At 47.8% G+C, this 10,000-nt stretch overlaps 1 pseudogene; it reads right to left on the bottom strand.

Annotated features, from left to right (window-relative positions):
• The window catches only part of LOC127010211 (putative neural-cadherin 2), a 202,096-nt pseudogene that overhangs the window by 138,329 nt on the left and 53,767 nt on the right, over nt 1-10,000 (bottom strand).

Genomic DNA, 10,000 nt, shown 5'->3' with positions numbered 1-10,000 from the left:
TTCTTCTTTCATTTTCATTTACTTCTTTCTTTCTTTTTTCCTCCTTTACCTCTTCCTTTTCATTCTCCTTTCCTCACTTTCTCTCGTTTTCCCTCTTTTTCTCTTTCTTTCCTCCTATCCCTTTTTACTCCTTTTCTTCCTTTCTTCTTCCTTCTTCTTTTGCTTCACACTCTTTCCTTCCTTTTCCTCATCCCTTTCTTTATTCCCTCTCTTTTCTCCTCCCTTACCCTCTCCCTCTCTTCGCATACTCCCTTTCCATTCCCTTCTTTTCTTCCCCTTTTTCTTGTCAACCTTCCTTTCCCTTCATCTTTTCCCTTCTCTCACTTAATTGTTCAACCTCTTTCCCCCTTCCTTCCTTCCTTCCTTCCCCTTCTTTCCCTATTCCCTTTCTTTTCTCCTTTACTCTTTCTTTCTCTTCTTCTTTTCACTCCCTTCTTTTCCCTTTCCTCCTTACCCTTCCCGTCACCACAATCCTTCCCCTTTCCTTTCCTCTCCCATCTCTATCTCCCTTTCCTTTACCTCTTTCCCCCTCTCCTTCTTCCCATTCTTTCCCCATCTCCTTTGTTCTCCTTCCATATTCTCCCTCTCTTTCAATTTCCTTGCAACTTTCCATTCCCTTCTTCCCCTTTCCCTCTCACCCTTCCCATCTCCCTTTCCCTTCTCTTTCCTCCCTTTCCTTCTCCCTTCTTTCCCCATTCCCCCTTTTTTCTCCTTCTTAACTTTTTTTTCTCCCTCTCTCTACCCTTTTCCACCCCTTTCCTTCTACTCCCTTTTCCTTTCCTCTCCCTTTCCTTCTCTCCCCAACTACTCTCCCCTTTTTCCGCCCCCTCCTTCCCCCTCCCCCTTTAATCTTTCTTTCTCCTTCTCTCTACCCTTTTCCTCCCCTTTCCTTCTCCTCCCTTTCCCTTTCCTCTCCCTTTCCTTCTCTCCCTAACTACTCTCTCCCCTCTTTCCTCCCCTTCCCTCCTCATTAACCTCTCCATTACCCTTTTTTTCCTATCTCCCCTTCTCCTCTTTCCTTCCATTAACTTTTATTTCCTACGCCCACCATTATTTTTTTCCTTTTTTTTCCTTTTTTTTTTGCTTCTACTAAAACTTCTCTTCTTCTCTCACTCTGTAATGGCTTTGAACTTCACGACTTCCTTACTTCCTTCTTTTTTTTTTTTTCTTCTTTCCTTCCTTCCTCGCCTACTTAAATATTCCACCAAGTTTTTATTTCTTCCTCTTTTCCTTTCTTCCTCTTCGCCCTTTGAGAACTAACCGCCTCGTCTTTTGTTTTAAGCGATACAGGACTTTTGACCTTAATTTCGTTTTGTTTTCTTTTCTTTCTCTATTATTTTTCTTTTTGTTATTCTCTTTTACTGATCTGTTCCTTCATTTGCTTTCTTTGTTTTGTTTTTTTGTTTTTCTTTCTTTTTCTTTCTTTATTATCTTTATTTTTCTCTTTTTTTTCTTCGATCTATTCTCTTTCATTATTTATTTTGTATCATTTTTTTCCTTATTCTTTTTTGGGGGATTTCTTTCTTTTTCTTTCTTTTCTTTAATATTTTTCTTCTAATCATTGATAACGACTTTTTTTTATCTTTCTTATTAACTTTCATTTCTTTCCCCTTTCTTTCACTATTTTTATTTCCATTTTTATTTTTCGTATTTATCTTTTTCGTGATGTACCATTTTTTTTTGTTTTATATTTCATTTCATTTCATTCTCACTTTTTTTGGCTTTCTTTTCTTTCCTTTTCTTTTCTTTTTCTATCTTTCTTCATCACTTTTTACTCTTCATTCTTTTTCTTCTTTTTGGCGATACATTTTTTTTTGATTTTCCATGATTTGCTTTTTCATTCTATCTATCATTTTTCTTATTCTTTTTTTTAGCGATACAGTTATTTCGAGTTTAGTTTTTCTTCGTTTCGTTTTAATCTGTATTACTTTTTTTCTTTTCTTCTTTTTAGTGATACGGTATTTATTTTCTTTCATTTGTTCCCTTCTTTCTTTTTCTTTATTATTTTTCTTCTTATATTTTGGCGATGGTTTAATTTATTTCTTTTACCTTTTTCTTCATTCTTTTTCTTTTTCTCTTTTTTTTTAGGGCCTTTGAGCTCAATTACTCTCCCTTTCTTTCGTTATTTCTCTCTCTCCTCTATTTTTTCTTTCTTTCTTTTCCTTTTTTTCATGTTATCTTTAAATTCCCATCTTTTTATCTGCCTGCTATTTCTTTCTTTTCTTTCACTTTTTCCTAAATAATGACTCTCTTTTCTTTGTTTTCTTTTTCTTCTCTTATATTTCACCATTTCTTCTTCATTTTTCTTCCCCTCTTCCTCTCCCTTCTCTCTTCCCCTTACCTTCCTTCCTCATTTTTTTATCTCCTCCCTTCCTCTGTTCCTTCTCTATCCCTCTCTTTCCTCTGTTCCACTTCAATGTTCTCCTTCTCTCTCCCTCTCTTCCCCCAAATCCTTTCCTTCCTCTTTATCTACACTTTTTATCTCCATTTCCTTCTTCGTTTCCCCCTTTCTCATTCCTTCTTTTTCCTCCTTCCTCTCTTTTACCGTTTCTTCCTTACAGTCTTCCTTTTCTTCATCTTCCTTTGTCCTTTCCCTTCTCTCTTTCTCCCCATTTCTCTTCCTCTCTTCCTCCCCTTGCTATACAATTTAAATTCAACTTAGTGTTATGCTCATTACGCTCTCTCTCTCTCTCTCTCTCTCTCTCTCTCCTATTCTAACTTATCGCCTTAATTTTCCTATTTTTACAGTTACGACTTTTACCTTTCCTTTTCCTCTTCCCGTTTTTACTTTCCCCTCCAACCTTTCATGCCCTTCCTTTTAAATTGTATTCACTTCCTTCTTACCCATTGTTCCCTTCCTTCTAATCTCCCTACCCTTCCTTACCTATATCACCCCACCTCCCCATCCCACCCTCTGACACCTTCCTCCCTTAACTTACCTTCCTGGTGCGTGGCCGTCACCTGGATAACCTTGAGGGAGGGCGCCGCGTCCTCCGCCAGCAGGAGGCAGTAGCGGGGCTCGGAGAACTGCAGCGGCCCGCCATCCCCGGACACGAGGCGGGTGGCTGCGGGGGAGGAGAGCGGCGGTTAGACGAGAGGAAATGGTTGTACAGGGGAGAGAATGTGTAAGGTTGAGGAAACACGGAAACATGGAAAGGCAAGCAACTGGAATCCTGTTGGCTCATCACGGGGTTGCCTGCTGCGGTGAGTTGGTCCTCTCGACAGCCACTTGGTGCCTGCAGAGAAGACAAAAGCACTTCGTACGTGCGGCTAGTTAACTCCTTTTGTGACCAAGTTACAATCTTTGAGAGGTTAAATTAGTTTATGAATTATGTACTGACTACTTCTGCAGGAAGGCTGTTCCAATGCTGGATGACTCGGTCTGAAAACAAAAACACTCCTGCCAATGTCTGTAATACATCGCCTCGCTTCAATAGGTAGACCGTTGTCTCTAGTTCTTACGTTTGTTTGTACGTAAAAACTTAGAGTGGTCGACGTTACTGAACTTCTTCAGGTACCTGAAGACCTTAATCGTATCTCCTAGTAAACGTCTCTTTTCCAAAAAAAAAAAGGTTGAGGCGCCTGAGTCGTTCTTCATACGTTCTTCATTCCTCAAAGGTGGAATCATTTTCGTTGCGCGTCGCTATAAACTCTCTAATAATTCGTTGTCCTTAATGTAATTACGGAACCAAAACTGCACCGCATACTCCAGGTGGGGTCTTGCCATCGAGTTATGCAATAAAAAATTGCCTCCTGGGACTGACACTCGAAGGAAAGCGGATGTTAAACTAAAGCACGTTTAGGAAAGATGAAAGGAGTGAGGCAAGGCAGAAGTTATGGTGCGGTAACCGAGAGAGAAGTTACAGTAAGGGAAAAATAAGTTTATGAGGGAGTTAAGAGAGGTAAAAAAAGAAAGTTGGGGGAATTTTATTAAAGGTAAAGTACGCTCAATTTTTTTTTGTGTGTGTGTCGGTATGTCTATCAACCCCTTCTCTCTCTCTCTCTCTCTCTCTCTCTCTCTCTCTCTTTGAGAGAGAGAGAGAGAGAGAGGAGAGAGAGAGAGAGAGAGAGAGAGAGAGAGAGAGAGAGAGAGAGAGAGAGAGAGAGAGAGAGAGAGAGAGAGAGAGAGAGAGAGAGAGAGAGAGAGAGAGAGAGAGAGAGAGAGAGAGAGAGTGGTTAGGGTTACTGCAGTTATATAAGGAAAGGGATAACATTAAAGCCACATTAGGGGAAAGAAAATGGTGGACAGGGAATAAATAAAGATTAGTGAAAAAAGGAAAAGTTGGAAATAAAAGGGAAAGAAATTAAGGAAAGTGAGAGGGGGAAAGTAGGCTGTTTTTTCCCTCCTTTCATCTTTGTCTTAACTTTTTATTTTCCTTTGCTCTCTCTCTCTCTCTCTCTCTCTCTCTCTCTCTCTCTCTCTCTCTCTCTCTCTCTCTCATACACACAAAGTTGGAAGCAAAGTTATTTCTTGCTTATTTTTTGCTTTGATTCATTACGTTCAAGTGTGTGTGTGTGTGTGTGTGTGTGTGTGTGTGTGTGTGTGTGTGTGTGTGTTTGTGTGTGCCTGCCTTTCATGAATATATTTATGCGTATCTCTCTCTCTCTCTCTCTCTCTCTCTCTCTCTCTCTTCATACATACATACATACATACATACTCTTAACACATGTTGGAAATTCTAATACAACTTTTTTTTCCTTTCTTTTCCTCCGTTTCTTCTTCCTCTTCCTCTTCTTCTTCCTTCTCCTCCTCCTCTTTCTGGTTTTCGTTTTTTTTATTTCTCTTTCACCTTCATTATCCTTTACCTCACTTCCCTTCTTTCTCTCCTTATTTCTTTGTGTGCTTTTATTTTTCTTGTTTCTCCTCCTCCTCTCTTTATTCGTTCCGTTTTTCCTTTACTTTCTTTTTTTGGGTTCCTATTTTTTCTTCCTATCTTCCTCCACTCTCCTCCTCCTCCTCCTCCTCCTAATCCTTATGTTTCCCTTCTTACCATTCTTTTACTCTTCATCCTCTTTATTTCCTCTTTCCTTCCTTTTCTCCTCCTCCTCCTCCTCCTCCTCCTCCTCCTCCTCCTCCTCCTTCTCCTCTTCTAATTCCAACCTTTCTTTCCTACTCTTTTCATCACGAAACCAAATGGATAACCAAAGAGAGAGAGAGAGAGAGAGAGAGAGAGAGAGAGAGAGAGAGAGAGAGAGAGAGAGAGAGAGAGAGAGAGAGAGAGAGAGAGAGAGAGAGAGAGAGAGAGTGTCGCAAGAGGCAGGCAGAGGCAAAGCGAAGTCTAGAGTGTGCGTATTGCCAGCGGCGAGGACACACCGATGACGAGTGTTACGCTCGAGCCGCCGACATCAGACAGGAACGACTGCTTCGAGCAATCCTGTCTGAACACCAGCCACCCATCACCCAGCCTGCTCCCTACCAGTAAGCGGTGCACGCCCCGCCCTACCCATCCTGTCCTCATCCCCCGCACACTCCCCTTCCGCTGATCCGATAAGGCGATACAGACACCAGCGGCCTCAAGATTCTGTCCGCCAACGTACGAGGCTTTAGGACCAACATCGGGGAGGTGACACACGCCTTCGTCCTCAGGCACCACATCGACATTGTGGTGACAGTGGAGACCTTCCTGGACGACACATGCGCCACCACCTGTGATAAGATCCCTGGCACTGCACTGGGCCAGACGAGACCGCCACACAGGACAGGGGAGGCATTGCTGTTTGGCACCGAAACGGCCTGCAGATGGACGCCCTCACCACAGACACTCCCCTGGAAATGGAGATGATGTTCCTCCGCATCATTCTCGAGGACAGGAGCGCTCTGCTACTCTGTGCCATGTACCGGCCACAGTGGCAAGGCAGCGCCCCCCTCACCTACCTCACAGAGCACCTGGACGACCTTATGGCTGCCCACAGCTGTCAGTACGCGATGGTTGTGGGCGACCTAAATCAACACCTGGTGGCGAGGGCCTTTACTGAGCTCACAGCGATGCAAGGACTGCACAATCACGTTGAGCTCCCGACACATCAGCGTGGAGGCTCACTGGACCCTGTGCTCACAGACCTGCCGAGAGACTGCGTGCTGTGCTGCCCACTAGACCGTGTGGGCAGTTCCGACCACAATGCCATACTCACCACCATCAGCCTGGCCCCAGCGCGTGAAGAGGAACACCAGCGAGTCATCTGGCTGTGGGACCGCGCGGACTGGACGGCTGCAAGGCAGGCCCTGGCAGCGACTGCATGGGGCACAGTCCTTAACGTTGACCCACAACATGACGTCTCCGCCCTCACCACTGTCCTCAATACCGTCCAGCAGCAACACGTCCCCCACCGCACCTACTCAACCAGCCCAAAAGACCAGCCTTGGTTCGGGTACAGGTGCCGTATTGCAGCCGGAAGGAAACACAAGGCTTGGACACGATATAAAAGACACCCCACGCAGGAAAATAAGGCCCAACACAGACGAGCCTGCAAAAATATGACGAGGACAGCAAAGTGGGCAAAAGAAAGGTGGGATGGCGACAGGAGGAGAAAGCTGTCCTCAACCAAACCGACCTGAAACAGTGGTGGGGCTGGTGAAGGAACAGCAGGTTTTACCCCCAGGAACGTATCACGCCCCTGAGGAAACCAGACGGAGACCTGGCCATCACCAGCCGGGAAAAGCTGACCTGCTGGTCTGTCACTTCAGTCAAAAGATGACAACCCAGGAACCAGACAGGCAGCCGCCCACCTCCCCAACTCATCGCCTCAAGACTAGAGAGTGCTAATCTCTGAGGACGCTGTCAGGAGACATCTGAGGGCATTAACACCAGGAAGGCGCCAGGCCCTGACAGCGTCAGTCCATACTTACTGCGGCGATGCTCCGATGAGCTCACCAGCCCCTCGCCCAGATCTTCCGGCGATGCCTGCAGAGCGGGGTGTGGCCTGCACAGTGGAAGGAGGCCAGAGTCACACTCGTACACAAGAAAAAATCCAGGTCCGAGCCAGGCAATTAGAGGCCAATATCACTCCTCCCAATCATCAGCAAGATATTTGAGAGGATCATCGGGGAGCAATTGACATCCTTCCTCGAGGAAAACCACCTGCAGTCACCGAAGCAGTTTGGTTTTCGGAAGGGCCGCTCTACCTCAGACCTCCTCCTTCTCCTCTCAAAGTCCTGGCATGACGCCCTTGATGACGGCCACCCCTCTCTCGTGATTGCCCTGGATATAGCTGGCGCGTTCGACTCCGTTTGGCACCGCGGTCTGACGGCGAAGCTACAGCAACTAGGCATCACGGGGGACCTGCTGCGCTGCTCAAACTACCTGTTAGGCAGGAGCCTCCACGTAGCAGTCAACGGAAGCACCTCGACCAGCTTCCCGGTGGAGGCCTCCGTTCCACAGGGGTCCGTCCTTGGACCTATTCTGTGGAACATATACTTTAACGACCTCCTGCAAACCATCCCGGCAGCAAGCGCTTACGCCGACGACTGCACCCTCTCCAGAACATACAAGAGGGAGGAAGCCCAGGACGTGATAGAGTCCGTCAACAGACAGTTGGCAGACATAATGGCCTGGGGAAAGAGGTGGCAAGTCAGGTTTGCCCCTGACAAAACCCAGGCCATGGTAATATCACGTTCTCGGGAGGACGCGAGGCAACTCCACGGCAGACTGAGATTCGGGAACGACACCATGCCCTTGCAGTCCAGCGTCGACGTCCTGGGCGTGGAGGTGGACTCCCAGCTGCGGTTTGACCGTCACCTTGAAAGGGTGGCGCACAAAGCCTCCCAGAAGGTGAACCTCCTGCGCCGCATGAAGAACCTCCTCGATGCTGAAGGCCTGAACACCCTCTATAAGGCACATGTCCGTCCAGTGATGGAGTATGCACCGCTCACCTGGATGGCCAGCGCCCGCTGCCACCTCAACCTGCTAGACAAGGTGCAGAGGAGGGCTGAACGCCTCATCAACGGCACCCAGCACCACCGACCGAGCCAGTGGGAGACACAGCGACAACAACAACAACAACAACATCCACACGAAGGAAGGGCAAGACCAGCCACGAACCAGCTGAATAGCCTGGAGCACCGTCGCCGCGTCGCTGCCCTGACGGTGCTACACAAGGCACAAGTGGGCCTAGTGCCCCACCTGACGGACCTGAGGGCTACCTGGAGGAGGTCTGAGCACAGCACGAGAACGGTGCTGAGCAACGCCTCCCTCCTGGAAGTGCCAATGGCCCGCTCCAGCACCCACCAACGTGCCTTCTCCATCGCAGCGGTGGTGTGGTGGAACAATCTCACTGCTGATGTGGATGTGACACAACTGTCCACTCAGCAGATGAAGGTTGCGTCCCACAGGTGGCTACTCCTACACCCACCGTAAACATGTATATAATTGTATAATATAACCGGCAGAAGCTTTTAAATAGCTCCCCAACGATCGGGGGAACTTTAGCATAGAAAAATAATACTGCCATGTACTAATGTACTGAACATGTTTAAATAAAAAAAAAGAGAGAGAGAGAGAGAGAGAGAGAGAGAGAGAGAGAGAGAGAGAGAGAGAGAGAGAGAGAGAGAGAGAGAGAGAGAGAGAGAGAGAGAGAGAGAGAGAGAGAGAGAGAGAGAGAGAGAGAGAGAGAGAGAGAGAGAGAGAGAGAGAGAGAGAGAGAGAGAGAGAGAGAGAGAGAGAGAGAGAGAGAGAGAGAGAGAGAGAGAGAGTGTGTGTGTGTGTGTGTGTGTGCCAGGCAGTTCGGCTCCAGGAAAAACCGGTCAGCAGCCGATCTCCACCTACTACTGTCCAACGAATGGAGTTCACAGCTGGACCAAGGAAGAGCCACTGCTGCTCTGGCACTAGACATTGAGGGCGCATTTGACCGGGTGTGGCACACCGCCCTATTAGAAAAAATGAGAGCAGCCGGATTGGAGGGAAAGCTTCTGTGCCTGATGAAAAATTACTTAGAGGAACGCCACCTTCAAGTGGTCCTGAATGGGCACAAGTCCTCCCCACAACGGATCCACGCCGGCGTGCCACAAGGCAGCGTCATCGGGCCACTTCTATGGAACATGTACATAAATGACCTCCTCCATCTTGTTCCTAGTGCCAAAGCGTTCGCCGATGACATCACTTTGACTCACAAAATAGAGCCAGGAGGAGAGGCCCAGACAGCACGCCAACTAGGAGCCACACTCCGGCGAATTGCAGATAGGGGGAGTAAGTGGCAAGTGAAGTTTGCCCCAGCAAAAACTCAGCTGCTGGTAGTGGCCAGGACACCTGTGGATCTCCAGCTTGAATTTGAGGGACTCAAGCTGACGCCACGTGAGGAAGTGGAGGTGCTGGGCCTCACATATGACTCCAGGCTGACCTTCCGCACGCACATCCAGCAGCTGGCAAGGGCAGCCTAATGGAAGCTGACATCCCTACGCAGAATCTCCTGGCTAATGGACAGTCGAGGGCGCGAGGTCTTATACAAGGCACAAATCCGATCCTCCCTTGAGAATTCGTGCCTTACGTGGGGGGGAGCTGCCAGTACCCATCTCGCGCTCCTCGACAAGGTCCAGGAGAGGGCGTGGAGGATCATCACGGATCGACAACCGGAGCACCTACCGACCCTGCAGACCCTCCAACACCGGCGAGACGTGGCCAGCCTCACCACTCTGTACTAAATACAGCAGGAGGGAGTGGAGCACCTGAGGACGCTGCGCCACCCGGAGCGGGAAGTGACAGCCAACACCCGGTCAGCGGAGGCGGCTCCCACGGCTCTGGTGGTACAGCGATGCCGGACGAATTACTACCAGAGACAGTTTATAAACACTTACGTGCAGATATGGAACCGTCTCCTTGCGTCCGGTCAGCTGCCTCAGGAGTTCACACACCGGCAACAATATAAACTGTTTGTGAACCAGTGGCTGAACAATTTGTGAACAGGTTAGGCTTTCAGATAGGGGATACCAACTATGTTCCCTTTAGCCTAGAAACTAGTGCCGTCATATAATGTAATGTTATAGGTACTAGGCCCTAATGTAACTAAG

The sequence above is a fragment of the Eriocheir sinensis genome, chromosome 42, assembly GCF_024679095.1.
Source record: "Eriocheir sinensis breed Jianghai 21 chromosome 42, ASM2467909v1, whole genome shotgun sequence".
NCBI lineage: Eukaryota > Metazoa > Arthropoda > Malacostraca > Decapoda > Varunidae > Eriocheir > Eriocheir sinensis.
Note: the sequence above shows the minus strand (reverse complement) of the source record. Positions and strands in the feature narration are given on the sequence as shown.